The sequence below is a fragment of the Leopardus geoffroyi genome, chromosome A2 (assembly GCF_018350155.1).
Source record: "Leopardus geoffroyi isolate Oge1 chromosome A2, O.geoffroyi_Oge1_pat1.0, whole genome shotgun sequence".
Classification (NCBI taxonomy): Eukaryota; Metazoa; Chordata; class Mammalia; order Carnivora; family Felidae; genus Leopardus; species Leopardus geoffroyi.
In genome coordinates this window covers 162,924,459-162,934,810 of record NC_059331.1, presented here as the reverse complement: position 1 = coordinate 162,934,810, position 10,352 = coordinate 162,924,459, and positions in this window count along the sequence as shown.

Here is a 10,352-nt window from a genome sequence, read left to right as displayed (position 1 = left end):
GGTGGAGGGGAGAGTTGGGGCTGGTGCCAGGTCGCGGGGTGCAGACGAGGGACAGGCACGCCTCCCCCCCCCCCCGGCCGCCCCCTCCTGGGGACACGAAGGGCAGGACTCGAGAGCGAAAGCTGGGCCTGGGGCTGCGGCACCCCCGAGGGTTCCCCCGGAGAGGGTCATAGTGCGGGGTGCTCCCGTCCCTGGGACCGAAGTCGTGGAGCCTGAAGAGGCTGAACCTGGCCGGTGCGGGGACGGCGCCCAGTAGGTGGTGCTTCTCCGGCTGGTGTCCGCCACCCTGGGCACCTGAGACCCCTTCCCGAGACTGAGGAAACCGAGAAGATGCCGGTTTCCTTCTCCCACCCCCACCCTCTAGCAACTCCTCACACCCCTCCTGGGGGACCCTCCAACCCGACCTGGGGAACGCGCTGCTTGCCAGGCTAAAGGGTTCCTTCTTAGAGCCCGGCTAACATTGAAATGCTGGAACTTCTATGCTTTCCAGCAGCTTATAAACGAAACCCTTTTTGTGCGTGATGATAGTATCCGGAAGCTTCCTACTACAGGAGCCGGACTCTGAGAAAGACTATTATTTTATTATGGTTTTTATTTTATTTTATTTTTTTAATGCCTTTTCAGTTTTGAGAGAGAGACAGAGCGTGAGCAGGGGAAGGGCAGAGAGAGAGAGAGGGAGACACAGAAGCAGGCTCCAGGCTCCCAGCTGTCAGCACAGAGGCTAGAACCCATGAAGTGAGGGGTCTAGAACCCATGAACTGAGAGATCATGACCTGAGCGGAGGTCTGAGCTTAACCAGTTGAGCCACCCAGGTGCCCTGATTATGGATTTTTAAAAAAACAACAACACACCAACATCACAGAATTTTACCATCTTAGCCATTTTTTTTAAGTTTATTTATTTTTGAGAGGGAGAGAGAGAGAATTCCAAGCAGGCTGTGCACTATCAGTGGGGTTTGAACTCCAGGATCCCGGGATCAAACTCACGAACTGTGAGATTAGGACCTGAGCAGAAATCAAGAGTCCTAGGCTCTACTGAGCCACCCAGGCACCTCCCCATCTTAGCCATTTTTAAGTGCACAGTGCAGGAGCATTAAGTACCTTCCTTGTGCAAGAGCTGGAGAACTTTGCCACCCTGCAACAATAAAACTCTGTACTCATTAGCCCTTAATGCCCCTCCCCTCCCCTAGCCCCTGATAACGACTTCTCTACTTTCTGTTTCTGTGATTTTAAGGGCTTTAGATACTTCATGTACCTGGAACCAGACAGTGTTTGCCCTTTGTCACTAGCATTTTTTTCTTTTAGGGGAGTGTCCTCAAGGTCCCTCTGCGTGACCGCACTTTTCATGGGAATGCAGAAGCTGATGAATGACCTTGAGCTCACGCTGTCCCACCAGGCTTGGTCTTTGAAATGTGTCAGGTGGTGCTAGACTTCCAGAGATCCTGCAAAAAGGAAGAGCAGTGGGGGCCCTGACCAGGTTTTGGGGGCTGCTCTGTCCCAAAGGGTCCAGCTCCCCTCTGGGCTGGTCATGCCCATCTTGTTAGGAAGCCAGAGAAAACCTAGGGATCCTGGCACTGCCCACCAAGGGCTCAGGTCTACACAGACTACCTCTTGGTGAGAAGAGTCTCTCCCATTCCCCACCCCATTTACTCCCCTGGCAAGGAAGACCCCATCTAGAAACAATCCCCACCCTCTTTGGGGGCACTAGGTCAATTCCATGAAAATCAATTCATTCAAGTAATTAGACAGAAGCCTTCAATCCCACCCTGTGATGATCCCAACTGTGTTGCTCCCAGAAGTGGAGGTCAGTTCAGGGGCAGAGAGTCACAGCCCGGTGGAGTATCATTTCCCCAAAATAGAGAAAACAGTAAATGGAGAAAAAGCTCCCTTGTTCTGAAATATTAAGCATTTGGAGAGCATTCTGAGTGAAACCGCAGCTTCAAATAACTCCTCTTTGATTTAGCAAGTTGATTGTTTGCTGAGTTGACCACTTTTCAGGAAAAAAAAAAAAAAAAAAAACCCCGATCTTTCAGTACATTGGCTTGTGGGGAATTGATTTCTGTGGGGAGGGCTGGGTGCGCTCAGGTCTGGGGAAGGATGGGGGTTCCCTGCCCCCTAGTGGCTTTGTGGCTAGCACTTACTCTCCCTTCTCCCTTCCTCTCAAAGGGGGTGAAGAGAGGGCTGGACTTCCAGAAATCATATAAGCCTGGAAGGCACAAACTATGCAAACAAGGAGGGATGTACCAGGCTAGGCACCAGATGAGACACAGGGGCCTAAAGACCGGCCGGACAAATCTCCATTCAAGGAGCTCAGTCAAATGAGGAGACTGAACCCTATGGTCATGGACCAATAGAACACGTGTTGTCACAGAGATGTGTTCAGGGGAGCGAAGAGGAAGGGCTGTAAGTCCTACAAGATGCAGAAACAGGGGCGCCTGGGTGGTTCAGTCGGTTAAGCACCCAACTCCTGAGGTCAGCTCAGGTCATGGTCTCACAGTTCATGGGATCCAGCCCCGAGTTGGGCTCTGCACAGACAGTGCAGAGCCTGCTTGGGATTTTCTCTCTCTCTCTCTCTCTCTCTCTCTCTGTCCCTCCCCCACTCATGCTCTGTCTCTCTCAAAATAAATAAATTTTTTAAAAATTATTGAAAATATGGAGACACAGCCAAGTGGGGAAACAAACTTACAAATAAATCCATAAACCATTCATTCTCTGTGGCAGGTACTCTCATGGAGGACATTACAAGACACACTGGAGGAGGAAACTGCCACACAGGGGAGCTTACGCCTACCCTGAGTCATGAAGGGCATGTAGAAATCTCCCTGCAAAGGACATTCAGGCAGAGGGATTATGGCAAACCCCACAGGCATTCGGAGTGCTGAGAGCAGCTTGGGCACGTGGGGAAATGGCATCAGGCTGGAGGTAGAAGTGATGAGGGAGCATAAGGCAGGTTGAGGGCAAAGTACAGGCTAACAGCTCTTCTTCCCGGCCCGGGTGGGACATGTGTGATATTCCTCGGACACTCCTGGCTGCCCAAGAACAGGGGAAAGGAAGGAAAGCAAATGTTTGACTGATAGCGATCACAGTCCTGCAAGGCAGGAGTCTCCTTCAGTGTACAGATAACTTAGTAAACGGCAAGAAAAAGGCAATATTATCCATAGCCTAATTTCCAGAAACTTATAGACTCCATTTCCTACAGTCCTAATAGCACCCTCATCAAGATGTAAGGGAGTTTAAGTGCTTGCCATAGCGATGTGGGAAACTAAGGCAGATGAAAAATTAAATTCCCTTACTGCCTACAGCCCATTGACAAGTCCTTGAAACAGGCAGAGTGGCCTCCCTCTAGAAGCTCAGCTGCCTTGATGGTGACACTTTGTTAGGGGGCAAAAGGGAATCTTGGCTTAACATTATCCTGACCCCCCAGGATCCTGCGAGTCTCCTTAAACACATAAAAATTTGCAAACCTCCTTTATCTTTAACCCCCAAGTGTATGTTGGCAATTATACTCTAAGCATATGGCCCCTGATATACATCTGAAGGGTCTCATGACTGAGGTTTTACTAAGCTGTAATAAATGATGGTTTCCTAACAACGGCTAGCCCCTCAAGGTCCTGGAAACCTTGATTCCAAAATTCCTTAGACTTACTCCTTCCCTAACCCCCTCCCAACCTAATGGTATATATATAATCAGTAACACTTCACAATCCCAGTTCAGCTCTTTCTGCCCACGGGTCTTGTCCCCATGCTTTAATAAAATCCCCTTTTGCACCAAAGGTATCTTCAAGAATTATTTCTTGGCCGTCGGCTCTGAACCCCACCAGCACTTCAAACCCCATCAGAAAAACCTAGAGGCTACCAGCTAGAGGCTACTGCAATAGTCCAAGCTAGATGGACAGTGGAAAAAGGAACAGACTGATGATCTATTTAAGAGATAGATGGGTGCCTGGGTGGCTCAGTTGGTTAAGCATCTGACTCTTGATTTAGGCTCAGGTCACGATTTCACGGTTTGTGAGTTTGAGCCCCACCTCAGGCTCCGAGCTGACAACATGGAGCCTGCTTAGGATTCTCTCTCTCCCTCTCTCTCTGCCCCTCCCCTGCTCACACACGTTCTCTCTCTCTCTCTCTCTCTCTCTCTCTCTCTCTCTCTCAAAATAAAAAAACCTTAAAAAGAGAGAGAGAAACAACAAAATCATTTTTAAGCAGACTAATTCAGGGCTGCTATTATAAGGATTCAGGCACCACATTAAAGAGAGGGCTCTTCACAGTATAGACATTTCCTTATTTCAAAAAATGTTGTTATATGTTGTTTAACTTCATAGATGGGAAATGTATGTTTCCTACAATGTTGGCAGATGGCTGTAAAGTCTCTTGCAACTAGATTTGTATATTTTGGCAGTTTTCTGATGGAATTAAATGTCTTACTCAGAGTCCTTGTGTGTTACAGTAATGTTTAAGAAATAATATGCTTATTTATAAGTATTTAACTTAGAAGAGACACCATTGTCTCATTCACATAGAGGCTAGTGGTCACCTCAAGCCAATTGGCTGTGGAACGCCTGGGGCCACAGCACTTCTGGTGGCCTCAGTGAAAGCGGAACTGTGGGAGGCCCATGTTTCAGGGTGGGGTGGGGGGAGAGATGATCACCTCAGCTCTGGGATACTGGGTCTCAGGCACCAGAGACAGGGCAGGCAGAGAAGTCCGAAACGTCATGACTGATTCCTCTTTCCCGTGTTATTCGTACCAAGCCTCCCACTGGAAACAGTTAGAAGTAAACATATGTGGGGCACCTGGATGGCTCAGTTAAGCGTCCGACTTTGGCTCAGGTCGTGATCTCACCATTCCTGAGTTTGAGCCCCATGTGGGGCTCTGCGCTGACAGCTCAGAGCCTGGAGCCTGCTTCGGATTCTGTGTCTCCCTCTCTCTCTGCTCCTCCCCCTCTCACTCTCTCTCTCAAAAAAATAATAAACATTAAAAAAAACTTTTTTAATTAAACAGGGTAAAAATGTTTACACCTTCTCAAAAGCATCCAGGAAGCAATAAAGCTACAAAGAACTACAGGCCCCAGCAAGGACCAAGACCCGGAGATACACGAACGCTCGCCCTGGGGGCACGTGACCACCCGGAAGGAGGAGACCCCCTTGCACATTGGTCAATGTGCTTAGGCCAGTGTGTCTGCTGAGTGGTGCCCACATCAAAGTTAGGCTTCTGCCCTCCCACAGACAGACTGGGGAGATCGGACTGCCTCCTGGGGGTGGGTGCCCACGTCCCTGAGAAAGCCGGCTCTGGGTTGGGAAACTGGCAGCAGGTTTTTTAAAGATTTCCATCTCAAAGGGGCAAAGAATTTGCAATGACAAGTTTTCTAAAGGAAGTTCTCTAAGAAAGGGGAGGTCGGGGCCCAGAGTCAGAACACAGTCGTCTAAAGCTTAGTCAAGCTGGGGGACACAAACATACCTGGCCACACCAGCACCTGCACGGCAGGAATGGCTGGCGGGGAGCACACGACTCTTCACGTTCTTGACTCCTGTCCCAGACCGGCTCTGAATCCTGGCCATCACCCTCTCTGTCGAAGACAGTCACTCCCCACTGCCCTGGTCAGCTACCTCCTGGCTTCTGGCTTCTAGCACTCCCACCCCTCCCCACCCCCACTCAGTGGATGACCTGGCTTCTTCTTTCTTTGGGAAAATGGAAACAGTGGGTCCCACCCGCCACCCACCCCCCACCCCCAACATCTGCCCACCACCTCAGGCCAGGCAAGGGATTCCACCTGCCTTCCCGTTACTGTGACCAACCTGCCCAGATGCCGGCCTCAGCCCAGCTCCTTGAACTGTATGTCAACCCCCATTCCCTACTGCTCACAGACCTCACTGTGGCGAGTGCCCCCTGCCCTGGGCCATCAGCAACCCCCTCTCTCCTGGACCACTGCTGTAGCGTCTAAATGGGGAGTTTCTCCATCGGATGGGGGCCCCCAAATGTGGGGCGGCGATCAGGTGGAAGGTGAAAGAATTCACCTGAGGCAGAACAAAGGAGACAGAAGTTTACTGATTACACAGTGTAGTGGCCGGTGGCCCGTGGCCCGTGGCCCGTGGCCCGTGGCTGGCAGCAAAGGAGAGGCTGTCTGCTGCGAGGCAGTGGGTGGGGGCTGTTGTTAAAGGGGGAAGATGAAGCAGTATGGCCACAGATGGAATCTTCCCCCTTATTGGTACTGGCCTGTCTGTATTCAGCCCAGTGGTCACTGTGGGCTCTTTCAACATTCCCCTGCTCAAGCCCGTTTGCCTCAAAGCAGCCTCTACAACTGCCATCAGCATACGACCACACCATGTTCTCCCACCTTTAAAAAAGAAAATTCCCGGGGGCACCTGGGTGGCTCAGTGGGTTAAGCATCAGACTTCGGCTCAGGTCATGATCTCGCGGTTTGTGAGTTCAAGTCCCACGTCGGGCTCTGTGTGGACAGCTCAGAGCCTGGAGCCTGCTTCAGGTTCTGTGTCTCCCTCTCTCTCTCTGCCCCTTCCCTATTCGCACTCTGTCTCTCTCACTGTCTCTCTCAAAAATAAATAAACATGTAAAAAAAGAATTGTTTAAAAAGAAAATTCCCGGGGCGCCCGGGTGGCTCAGTCGGTTGTGCATCTGACTCTTGATTTCAGCTCAGGTCAGGATCTCAAAGTTTGTGAGTTCGAGCCCCCACATCAGGCTCCGCACTGACAGCCCAGAGCCTGTCTGGGATTCTCTCTCTCTCTCTCTCTGCTCTTCCCCTGCTTGCTCGTGCTCTCTCTCTCTCTCCCTCTCCCTCAAAATAAATAAATAAACAAAAACAAAATAAAAAAGAAATAAAAAAAAGAAGATTCCCTTACCCTACTCTCTCCGGCTACCACTCAACTTCCCTCTCCTTTACTGCGAACTTTACCGATGTCAGTATCTAGACTCAGGATCGCCTTGGGAAGAGGCAGTCTGTCCAAGCTTTATTATTTTTTTACGGATTTTGTTTTTAAGTAATCTCTACACCCAGCACGGGGCTTGAACTCACAACCACGAGATCAAGAGTCCCTCTACCAGACTGAGCCAGCCAGGTGCCCACAGGCTTTAATCCCCCAGGCAGGCAGTGTTGGGGAGGGAGGCCCAGACAGCAGACACACAGGCAGCTGCTCCAGATGATTCCATCAGCACCTGGAGGGACTTTTTCTAGCACCTCAACTGTATTCCAAGACACCTGCCCCTGCCGCTGCTGGGCTGCTGGCTGGAAAAGAAGCAAAACAGGATTTGCAATGAGCTTTCCTCCAACTCACTGTCTCCTTAGAGCCTCTGGGCGGAAGCCAGAAACCTTGCTCTGCATTTACCAATTCAAGACAACCCTCAGTTTCCACAGGGTGTTCTCAATTTTTTTTTCTTTCCTGCTCATTTTTGGTTTGGGGATTTCCTGAGTGGTTTTTGTCCCCCCCACCCACCCAATGCTGCTGCTACTTTCGGTTTTGGTTCCTGAGATTTTTGTTTTTCTGTCCCCTCTTCTCCAAAGGAGACTCGGCACAGTGGGTGAGCCCCAGGCTGGCTTGGCCTCTCGGCAGGACCAGGCCGACCTCGCTCTCACCCAGACAAGCAGGAAGCCACCCGTGGTGCCTGCAGGTGCTGAGGCTGTGAGGAGAACCCCCACCAGAAACCCAGTGGGCTGCTACTAAAAACACAAACCCAGGGGCAGATGTGATTTGTTCCCTCTTCTCTGCTTCCCAAGAGAAAACAGTCACGAGAAACTTGTTTCTGGCCTCTGCTGCTGTGAGAACCCCCCACCCCCCACACCACACTCTTACTCCATAAGGCCCACGATGGCCTCTCCAGTGACATTCCAGAGCAGCCAGGAGGGAGAAAGCCATCCCATGCCCAGGGCGCCGGGGGGCAGACTTGGAGGGGGGCGGGTGGTCCCCTGCAGTGAAGGGCCAGGAGGAGCTGTCCTGAACGCTGGCTGTGACTTGCTCTGCTCCTTGCAAGCATGACGTCATGCTCCCTGTTGTTCTGGTGATGGCCATTCTCTCGCCACCTCAGCTGGCAGCTAAGGGATTAAAGAGTTGAACTGCTTCTGGAAGATTCTAGAGAGACACAGGCCACGCACAAGAGGCCTCAAGACCTGAATCGGCAGCAAAAAAAGTAAGTTCTTAAACCCTAAGTGACTGATACTGGCAGCAAAACAGCTTTGTGGAGCTTAAAAGTGTTTTTCTATCAGACTTTTGAAAGGTCAAGGGCAGTCAAAAGCTAGCAAGGGGCCGGATTTTGATGTGAGGAATACCACCCAAAAAAGGAAGGAACATGTTAGCATAAAGGGAAAGGTCATTCCTGTGAAATTCTGCAGCAGCTTAGCCCCTCGAGCTGCCTGTCAGGGGAGACAATGTGACAATGTGAAGTTTCTCCAAATTCTCCAGGTTGTTTCACCTGTTAAAAACGAAGATTTCCAGAGAGGGGAAGGGTAGAAGTGGGTCAGACCTCATCTCAGGGCTGAGCCCCGTGGGGCAGGAAATGAGCAGCTGGAGGAACTCAGCTAAGCGGGGAGAGTCTGCCTTTAACCCAAGACTGTGGCACACAGGGGCCTCCCTCCCTCTGGCCCAACACTCTGCTGGAGAACCCTGGGCCTCAGAGCAGAGCCCTGGGCCTCAGTCTGGAGACTCTGAGGCCACACATTTTCTCTGAGAACCTAACCGAGGTCACTTCCAGTGTCGGGCCCCTGGCCCCGGCACCCAGGAAACGGATCCTGTCTGACCATAAACCCCATACTCACTTGCCAAGCCCAGACAGGAAATTTTGGCCCCTGCCTTGACTTGTCAGGAGTTGTGCTCTCCACCGCAGCCCTCATGACAATTTGGGGGGTGTAGATGGGTGATTTCAGTATTGTTGCTTTAACTGTGGACCGTCCTGGTATTCTCTATTTCTAGAGGAACCAGAAAAGGCCAGAAAGCCAAGAGACTCAGAACATGCACACAGCAGGTCCCCAGACCAAGCCCTGTGATGTCAAGCACCCAGCATGCGCCGTGTTAGAAACTGACGCCTCCCACCCCTCAGCTATGACTCCGTATTTCAACCCAGACCTCCTCACGTGGTCCTCAGGCTGTCCATGACCTCATACTCCAAACCAAGGCAGAGGAGCAGAAAGACCGAGGGACCGCTCAACTCACAGCCCCCCAAGTGCCAACGGCCTTCCTTCCCCAAGGACATGCTCCCCTTCCTGCTTCCTAACCCCTGTCTGCCTTCTTCCTTCCACTTTTGACCAACAGGTCTTTCCCTTCTCACGTTGCCAGTTGTGAAGATGTGGCCTGTTCATCAAAATCGCTTCTGTCTGTGGCTCTTCCTGGTGTCCCCAGTATCGAGGATAGCGGATGGTAGAATCCCGCTCATCTGGCCACACGCTACTACGCTGGGCTTGGGGGACCCAAATGAGCATGAGCATTTAAAGAACCGAGCGATTGTTTCTTCACAACCACCTCCTGCCCCAACTAGGCGTTGCTTGAAGGAAAGCTACGTCTCCCGCCGTCCCAGGGAATAATCAGGGCGGGGCAGATCGGCAGGGATCTCGCCCTGAGCCACCTCTCCCAGAGACAGACCGCACAGTGTCAAGACCTTCAGCACGGCTAACGTGACATCAGACATGAGCGGCAGGCAGTCAGGGGTCGGCATTTACTGTACAGCCGAGCCAACAAAAGCAACATGGCAAACCAGGAACAATAGGGGGGCTAAAACAAAAGTGAGCGACAGACCAGTCACAAGCCAGGAGGAAACTTAGAGTCGCTTGCCTCTTGCTTTCAGTCTTGGGCGCCCCTGCTCCGTGGGCTAAGGGCTAAAGGCTAAGGGCTATGGCTAGACAGTGAAGAATCATTCAGCACTCAGGAGAACTTCTGAGCTAAACAAAAACTTCCCCAAAAGCCCGGTTTGCAGATGGTGGCCTTGGGACACCGCCCGCCCCCCGCCCCCCTTCCCAAGCCTAGATCATAAATGTTTTCACCACACACACCAAAAAAAAAAAGATGGAGGGGTTAATTAACCTTAGTGTGGTTTTTGCAATAGGTTTTGCAATACATACGGGTATCCGTAAGAGACTCTTAAATCCAGAGAACAAACTGAGGGGTGATGGGGGGCAGGGGGAGGGGAAAATGGGGGATGGCCATTGATGAAGGCACTTTTTGGGATGAGCACTGGGTGTTGTTTTCGGGGGGAACCTACCCCCGAAACCAAGAACAGTATACACTGTGTGTTAGCTAACTTGACAATAAATTATATTAAAAAATTATATTAAGAAATGAAAAACAATTTTTTTAATTAAAAAAAGACACGGGTGTCAAATCATCACATTGTACACCTTACATTTACGGATGTTGTACATC